This window comes from Pristis pectinata, chromosome 6, assembly GCF_009764475.1.
Source record: "Pristis pectinata isolate sPriPec2 chromosome 6, sPriPec2.1.pri, whole genome shotgun sequence".
NCBI classification, from domain to species: domain Eukaryota; kingdom Metazoa; phylum Chordata; class Chondrichthyes; order Rhinopristiformes; family Pristidae; genus Pristis; species Pristis pectinata.
The window spans coordinates 39,779,262-39,787,331 of NC_067410.1; positions in this window are offsets into that span (position 1 = coordinate 39,779,262).

The window sequence follows — 8,070 nt, forward strand, 5'->3', positions numbered from 1 at the left end:
CCCTTCCACCCGAAGGCCTTGTACTTCTTGGTGCTAGATGTCACAGATTTTGGAGTAGCCTGGTGAGTAACTGCAGTATATTTTAAAGATGGTGCACACAGCAGCCATTGTACACCAGTAGTTCAGGGAACAAATGTTTAGAGTTGTGAACAGAGTACCAAACAAGTGGTGTCAAGTTTCTTGTATGGTGCCTGGCTTATCCAGACAATTTGAGAGTATTCCATTATGCTCCTGACTTATATCTTCTAGTTGGTGGAAATATTTTAAGATATAAAGAGGTCGGTCACTCATTGCAGGATACCCAACCTCTGGCCTGCTCTTATAATGACAGTTTTATGTGTTTAGCCCAGTTGAGTCTCTGGTCAATGGTAACTCCCTTGGTGCTGATGGTGGGGAATTCAGCAATGGAAGTGACCTTGAATCTCCAGGCTAGGTGTTGGAGAAACGCATCTTGTGTTTGCCTTGGTGGGGGTACAGAGGAAATTCACCAGAATGTTGCCTGGGTTTGAGCATTTCAGTTCTGAGAACAGACTGGACAGACTTTTCCTCATAATAGAGGTTTCTAAAATGAGAGAGCATAGGTTTGGATAAGGGTTAAGATGATTAGAAGGGATCTGATGTGGAACTTTTTCACCCAGAGGGTGGTTGGAATCTGGAATGCACTGCCTGAATGTATGCTGGAGGGAGGTACTCTCAGAACATTAAAGGTCTAGATGAGCACTTGAATCACCAAGGCATAGAAAGCTACTGACCAAGTGCTGGCATAAGGGATTAGTATAGATAGGTATTTGATAGTCAACATGGATATAATGGGCTGAAAGGACTCTGACGCTGGCACTTTTGTTGTATATATGTTACTTGCCATCTATCAGTCTGTGCAAACAAATGCTGCTTCATTTGCTGAGGAGTTGAGAAAGGAATTGAATGTTGTGCAACCATCAGTAAACATCCCCACTTCTGACCTTATGGCAGAAGGAAAATCATCGATGAGGCAGTTGGAGAAGGCTGTGCCAAGGGCATTGCCCTGAGGAATTCCTACAGTGGTCTTGTGGGCCTGAGCTATTTGACCTCCAACAACCAATACCATCTTGCTTTATGTGAGGTAAAGCTCCAGCCATTGGAATGTGTTTCCCTTGATGCCCACTGACTTCAATTATATCAGAGCTCTTTACCAGAGCTTCACTTCTACAAATCCAAATGATATCAAGTTCAGTCACTCTCAACTCACCTCTGCAGTTCTGATCTTTGGTCCCTGTTTGGACCAAGACTTTGATGAGGTCTGGAGCGGAGTGATCCTGCCAAGAATCAAACCAGGCATTAGTCAGCAGGTTATTGGTGAATAAGTGTCACTTTGTAACATTGTTGACATAATCTTCCAGCAATTTGCTGCTGATTTAGAGTAAATGGATTGAGCAGCAATCGGCTACGTTGGATTTCCCCTGCTTCTTGTTAACAGGACACATTTAGGCAATTTTCCACGTTGTTGAGTGGATGTCAGTGTTTTACTGTAATGGAATAACTATTATTATTCTCTGATTTCTGCTTTTCATTGAATGTGTTTTTTATATACATAGTCTTATGTGATCAGGACATACAAAGAAACCTTAAATTAATATTAAGTTATTATCTAAAAATTCAGGATCTACAAGAATACTTCCCCAATAATGTAACCCTTATTTTATGAGGTCGAGTTTACAGCAAGTTTAGGAATCATATTTCTGAATACTACAACAGAGACAAACTGATAACAACAGATGATAGAATTCCAAAATACCTGAAGTAACTACTGCAATTACTTTGGTGACAGCACATTCAAGAATATGAATTCGGTAGGATGATTTGTTTTGTGTATAAGTTACAAATTATGGAAGGTTTGTGGATTGCTGATGAATTTTGTTTTAATCTAGTTAGTGCTTGAAAATCATCCAGGGTTGGAAGTTCTGCCAGAAGGAAAAGCAAATTAGATAATGTCCACTTATGTTCATATCAAATATCTATGGGAAAATAGTACAGTTCTGATTCTGCTGTTATCTCATGTCGATGGAATGAATCCCACATTCCATGTGTTAGTAGTAACAATTGTGAACCAAGCACTGTTATACCATATGATATGAATATCCATGCTTTCTGATAGCATTAGCCTTGGTCTGAACTGCAATTTTAAATAAAGGACAGGCAGCATGTTTCATTAATTGTACAAATCACAAAATAGCAAATGAAACAAATATATCATAGCTGTTTCAGGTAAGCATCTTGGAGATGGTATCATAAAATATGCACTTAATCCTAGAGGTTCAATTTACTGTAAATAATGGCTTAAATGCCTTAGCCTTTTAAAACAATATTATAACTGTAACTGAAGCATTTAATGCTGATGTACATGTCAGTCATAAGTTTTATGGTGATTTAAACAGAAGGAGAAATGCTAGAAAAAACTCAGCCAGTTAAGCAGTATTTCTGGAAAGGGAAATCACATCACGAAAAAACATAAATTATACAATAATAAAAAGAAAGCTTAATTTCCATTTAAAACAGAATATCTTGCCTTGAAAAAAGGCCTCTTTTGATAATCATCCCAAGCATGAATATTTGGTTCATACTTTGGTGAATATCAATTAAGACAGTGTTTTCATTATCATATTAAGAAGTGGCCATGATGCACTTGCAAAGTATTCAGCTCATACCTTTTTCAAGTATGTTTGTGTTCCAGCAGTTTTTGTGTAATGTCCCAATGAAAGCACCAACTAAAGCTTCTGAACACTGGGGAAGCATAGGCTGATTAGAGACAGTCAGCATAGCTTTGTGAGGGGGCAGGTCTTGCCTCACGAGCCTGATTGATGAAAGTAGAGCACTGGATGTGGTGTACATGGATATTAGTAAGGTGTTTGGTAAGGTTCCTCATGGAAGGCTCATTCAGAAAGTCAGGAGGCATCCAGGGAAACCTGACTGTGTGGATTCAGAATTGGCTCGCCCATAGAAGACAGAGGGTAGTTGTAGATGGAACGTATTACGCCTGGAGGTCAGTGACCAGTGGTGTTCTGCAGGGGTCTGTTCTGGGACCCCTGATCTTTGTGGTTTTTATAAATAACTTGGATGAGGATGTAGAAGTATGCGTTAGTAGGTTTGCAGATGACCCAAAGGTTGGTGGTGTTGTGGATAGTGTAGAAGGTTGCTGTAGGTTACAACAGGGCACTGATAAGATGCAGAGTGGGCTGAGAAGTGGCAGATGGAGTTCAACCTGGAAAAGTGTGAAGTGATGCACTTTGGAAGATTAAACTTGAAGGCAGAATGTGAGGTTAATGGCAGGACTCTTAGTAGTGTGGAGGAACAGAGGGATCTTGGGGTCCATGTTCATTAGATCCCTCAAGGTTGCCACGCAGGTTCATAGTGTTGTTAAGAAGGCATATGGTGTGTTGGCCTTCATTAGTCGGGGTATTGAGTTTAAGAGCCGTGAGGTAATGTTGCAGTTCCATAAAACTCTGGTGAGACCACACTTGGACTATTGGACCATTTCTGATTGCTTCATTATAGGAAGAATGTGGAAGCTTTAGAGAGGGTGCAGAGGAGATTTACGAGGATGCTACCTGGATTGGAGAGCATGTCTTACGAGAATAGGTAGAGCGAGCTAGGACTTTTCTCTTTGGAGTGAAGGAGGATGAGAGGTTTCTTGATAGAGGTGTACAAGATGATAAGAGGCATAAATTGAGTGGATAGTCAGAGACTTTTTCCCAGGGTGAGAACTGTTAACACGAGGGGGCATAATTTTAAGGTGATTGGAGGAAGGTACATGGGGGATATCAGAAGTAAGTTTTTGTTTTACAGAGAGGGTGGTGGGTGCATGGAATGCACTGCCTGTAGAGCTTGTGGGGGCACATACATTAGGGACATTTAAGAGACTGTTAGATAGCCACATGAATGACAGAGAAATGGAAGGCTATGTGGGATGGAAGGGTACGATAGATCTTGGAGTAGGAAAAAAATATCGGTACAACAACGTGGGCTGAAGGGCCTGTACTGTGCTGTCATGTTCTATGGAATTTCCAGTTCACCTTAAATGGTGCTTCAGTGGTTGTTCTGGTTACTGTCTGTGTGCATCAAGATTTAATTAATGTGCTGCAACTGGGAAGTTACTGGGGCTTGCATTTCCTTGTGCTCTAAAGTGAGCTGTCTGGTACACTCAATCCAAGTTTGGACTGGTGAGTATTTCATGAGGATTAACATCATCATTTGCAGTGGTAAGGATGACAGAAGACAGGAAGCACCTGCTCAAATTTTCACTGTGATGCAAAATGACCCAGTGATGGTAGTTATTGTGCTTTACTCATGGAAAAATCAATTTTCAATTACCTAGTGCTGAAGCAAAAACAGTATTTTGCTATTGAATTTCCAGACATGTATTTATTATGTTCATCTGTAATTCCACCATGATTCTGTACAATTTTAATTTATAATAGAAACAAACTGGCTGTTTGAACGTGAGCTGTTTTGTCTTTTAGTATGGTTTATTGCCCTTTTCAGAAAAAAATGGGTGTTTTGGCTTGGTATGCATGGAAAGACTTGAAATTTGTTATGCAACTGCTATAATTGAAGAACTGAGGACAGACTGAAATGTGGAGCTCTAAATCAAAATTAATGACTGAGAAAATTGTGGAGAGAGAAATGAACTTAACATTTCAGGTCAATGACCTTGTGTTGGAAACGTAAAGTCCCATGTGAAATCCTTTAATGGAACCCTCTTTGAATCCATTGGGCTACAGCAAAATGCTCTGTCAAATTAAAGGCAAATCATGCCCTGCCATTTCTTACAGTTACGTGATTTATATTTTTCCTATATTCTTCCTCAAAGCATAATTTGTCCGCCACCTTTATTCAGTACTTTTCTCCAATTATGTGGTGGGCCAGTGGTCTATTTCTCTCTCAGCGACACTCTCAAATTTGTCATAGAAGATGCATTTGGAGATCAAACACAGACTATTTTTACTGCAGGCTTGATAGGCCGATGGGCTCTGTGTTTCTATGATTCAGTTAATAATAAGCCACACTAGCACATAGTACATCCAGTTACTCACAAACGGCATACTCATTAGGATATCAAGAGAAACCTCTTTCTGAGTATCTCAATAAATTCTTCATCACCTTTAGCCTAAACTTAGAGTTAAGCAGATCTGGACATTCTATGGTACATATTATGGACTTCCTACTCTGCTTTTATTCAAGCTAGTTTGACTGGCTCATAAATGCTTTGATTGTGCTAATCTGATCTGTTGATTCTGCCATCCAAATCCAATTATCTTGTGGTAAATCCTATCATATTGAACAAAAGAAAATAATTACACACAAAGCCTTGTTATCTTGTACAAAATAATATCATACTGTATTTAATCATTTAATTTTATAGTTTTGTTTATATGTGTTGATCCTTATTCTCAAAAAGTGAGGTATCACAATACAAAATAGATCATTCATGTTTAAAGTTATATTTGCATGTCATAATAACCAGATTGGAGAAGGATCCATATATGCACATAGACTCAGTTAATGCACTGGATAATTCAGGATTGCTTCAGCAGTGTTATCAAGGAAAAGATTTGAAGGAGTATTGCCAATCATCATGAAGACTTGTTTGATCCTAAGATGGTATTTAGGGCTATCTAGCTGTTCAGGGTAACTCATTTTACAATTTTGAAATGCTTACTCAGTCTTATCTCCTTTTATCCTGAGTGGTTGTAGCACAGATCAGGAACTTAGTGTCAGTGAATTGTTGCTGTTTTCTTAATGCTTCCAAGTATACTGAGAAACTTTGCTATCATTTACACCTGGAATAAAAATAAACAACAAGCAGATGTTTTCTGTTAATTTTAGTTCCATCATGCTTGATTAGACATTGACTCCTAAGATCTTTTAATGATTTGGAAAGTTTATCAGGTATCTAGAGTGCTTGGAGAAAGCGTTATTAGAGTCATACATATAGATCATGCACCCATCGATGCTAATCCCACTTTCCAGCACTTGGCCAGTAGCGTTGCATGGCTTGGTGGTTCAAGTGGAGAAACAAAGGACTGCAGATGCTGAAACCTAGATGAAAAACACTATGCTGCTGGAGGAACTCAGTAGGCCAGGCAGCATTCGTGAAGAAAAGCAGGTGGTCAATGTTTTGGGTCAGGACCCTTCTTCAGGACTGAAGATAGGGAAAGGGGAAGCCCAATATACAGGGGGGAAAAGCAGAACAGTGATAGGTGGACAAAAGAGGGGAGGCAGGGTGGGCACAAAGTGGTGAAAGGTAGATGCAGGTAAGAGATAGTGATAGGCAGGTGTGGGGGAGGAGGGGAGAACAGATCCACCGGGGGATAGGTCAAAGGTAAGAGGGGACAGAGAGAGAAAAAAGAGGCTAGGAAAAGGAAGAAGAGAAGAAGCAAGGGGTGTGTGTGTGGGGAAGGGGGGTGGGGATTACCTAAAGTGGGAGAATTCAATATTCATGCCATTAGGCTGCAAGGTTCCAAGATGGAAAATGAGGTGCTGTTCCTCCAGCTTGCACTTGGAATTCTCCTGGTAGTGGAGGAGGCTGAGGACTGTCATATCACTGACAGTGTGGAAGGGGGAGTTGAAGTTACTGGCAACGGGGAGATGCAGATTGCAGTTAAGGACAGAGCACAGGTGTTCTGTGAAACCGTCACTTAGTCTGCATTTGGTCTCACCAACGTAGAGGAGGTCACACTTGGAGCACCGAATGTAGTAGATGGTATTACGGGAGATGCAGGTGAATCTCTTTCTCACCTGAAAGGACTGTTTGGGTCCTTGGATGGAGGCGGTGTAGGGGCAGGTGTTGCACCTATGGCGGTGGCAGTGGAAAGTTCCCAGGGTGGGAGTGAGATGGGTGAATGGGTGGGGGGAAGTAGTGAACTTGGGAGTCGTGGGGAGAGTGGTCCCTGCGAAAGGTGGAAAGAGGTGGGGAGGGGAAGCTATGCTTGGTGGTGGGGTCTCATTGGAGATGGTGGAAGTGGTGGAGAATGATGTGTTGGATACATAGGCTGGTAGGATGAAATGTGAGGACAAGGGGGACCCTATCCCTGTTGGGTCTGGGAGGGGTGGGGGTGAGAGTGGAGGTGCAGGAGATGGCAGAGATAGAGGTATGAGCTCTCTCAACCATAGTCAGGGGGAAGCCCCGGTGGTTCAAGTGGTTATTTCAATATTTCTTAAATATTGTGTGCTTTTTTTTTCTGCTTCCACCACCCTTTCAAGCAGGTTTTAGATTCCAACCACCCTTGGACAGAAAGATTCCTTTTCAGATCCCCTCTAAATCTCTTACCCCTTAGTTTAAACCTATACCTTCTGATTTTAGACACTTCTGCTATTGATAAAAAATTCCTACCATCTACCCTATCTGTGCCCTTCATAATCTTGTATACTTCTATCAGGTCCCTGCTCAGCAGATTCTACTCCAAGAAATAACAAACCCAGTCTATCCAGTCTCCCCTCATAACTAAAATGCTCCATCACTGACAACAACCTGGTGAATCTCCTCTGCATCAATAAAACTGAACACAGTATTCCAGCTGTGGCCGAACCAATGTTTTTTCATAAGGTTGTATTGCAAGCTCCCTCATCTTATGTTCAAAGCCCTGGCTAATGGAAGCAAAAAGCCCTTGTGCCTTCTTAACTACCTTAACTCTCTATGATGCCACTTTCAGGAATCTTTAGACTTGTGCATCAATGTTTCTCTGTTCCTCAATGCTCCTTATGGTCCTACCATTCCTAGTCTTATTAGTTCTCTCAAAATGCATCAGCTTGCACTTGTAAGGGTAAAATTCCTTTTGCCATTGCTCTGCACATATTATGCTGCAGTCAAAGACAACTCTCCTCTATGTCAACAACACCACCAATTTTCACTTTAATCTGTAAACTTACAAATCATATCTTCTACATTCATGTCTAAATCATAAATATATGTAACAAACAGTAAGAATCCCAGCAATAGTAATTTGTTTATTATTGTCGTGTGTACTGAGATATAGTGAAAAGCTTTGTATTGCATGCCATCCAGACAGGTTATTCCAAACATAAGTACATCAT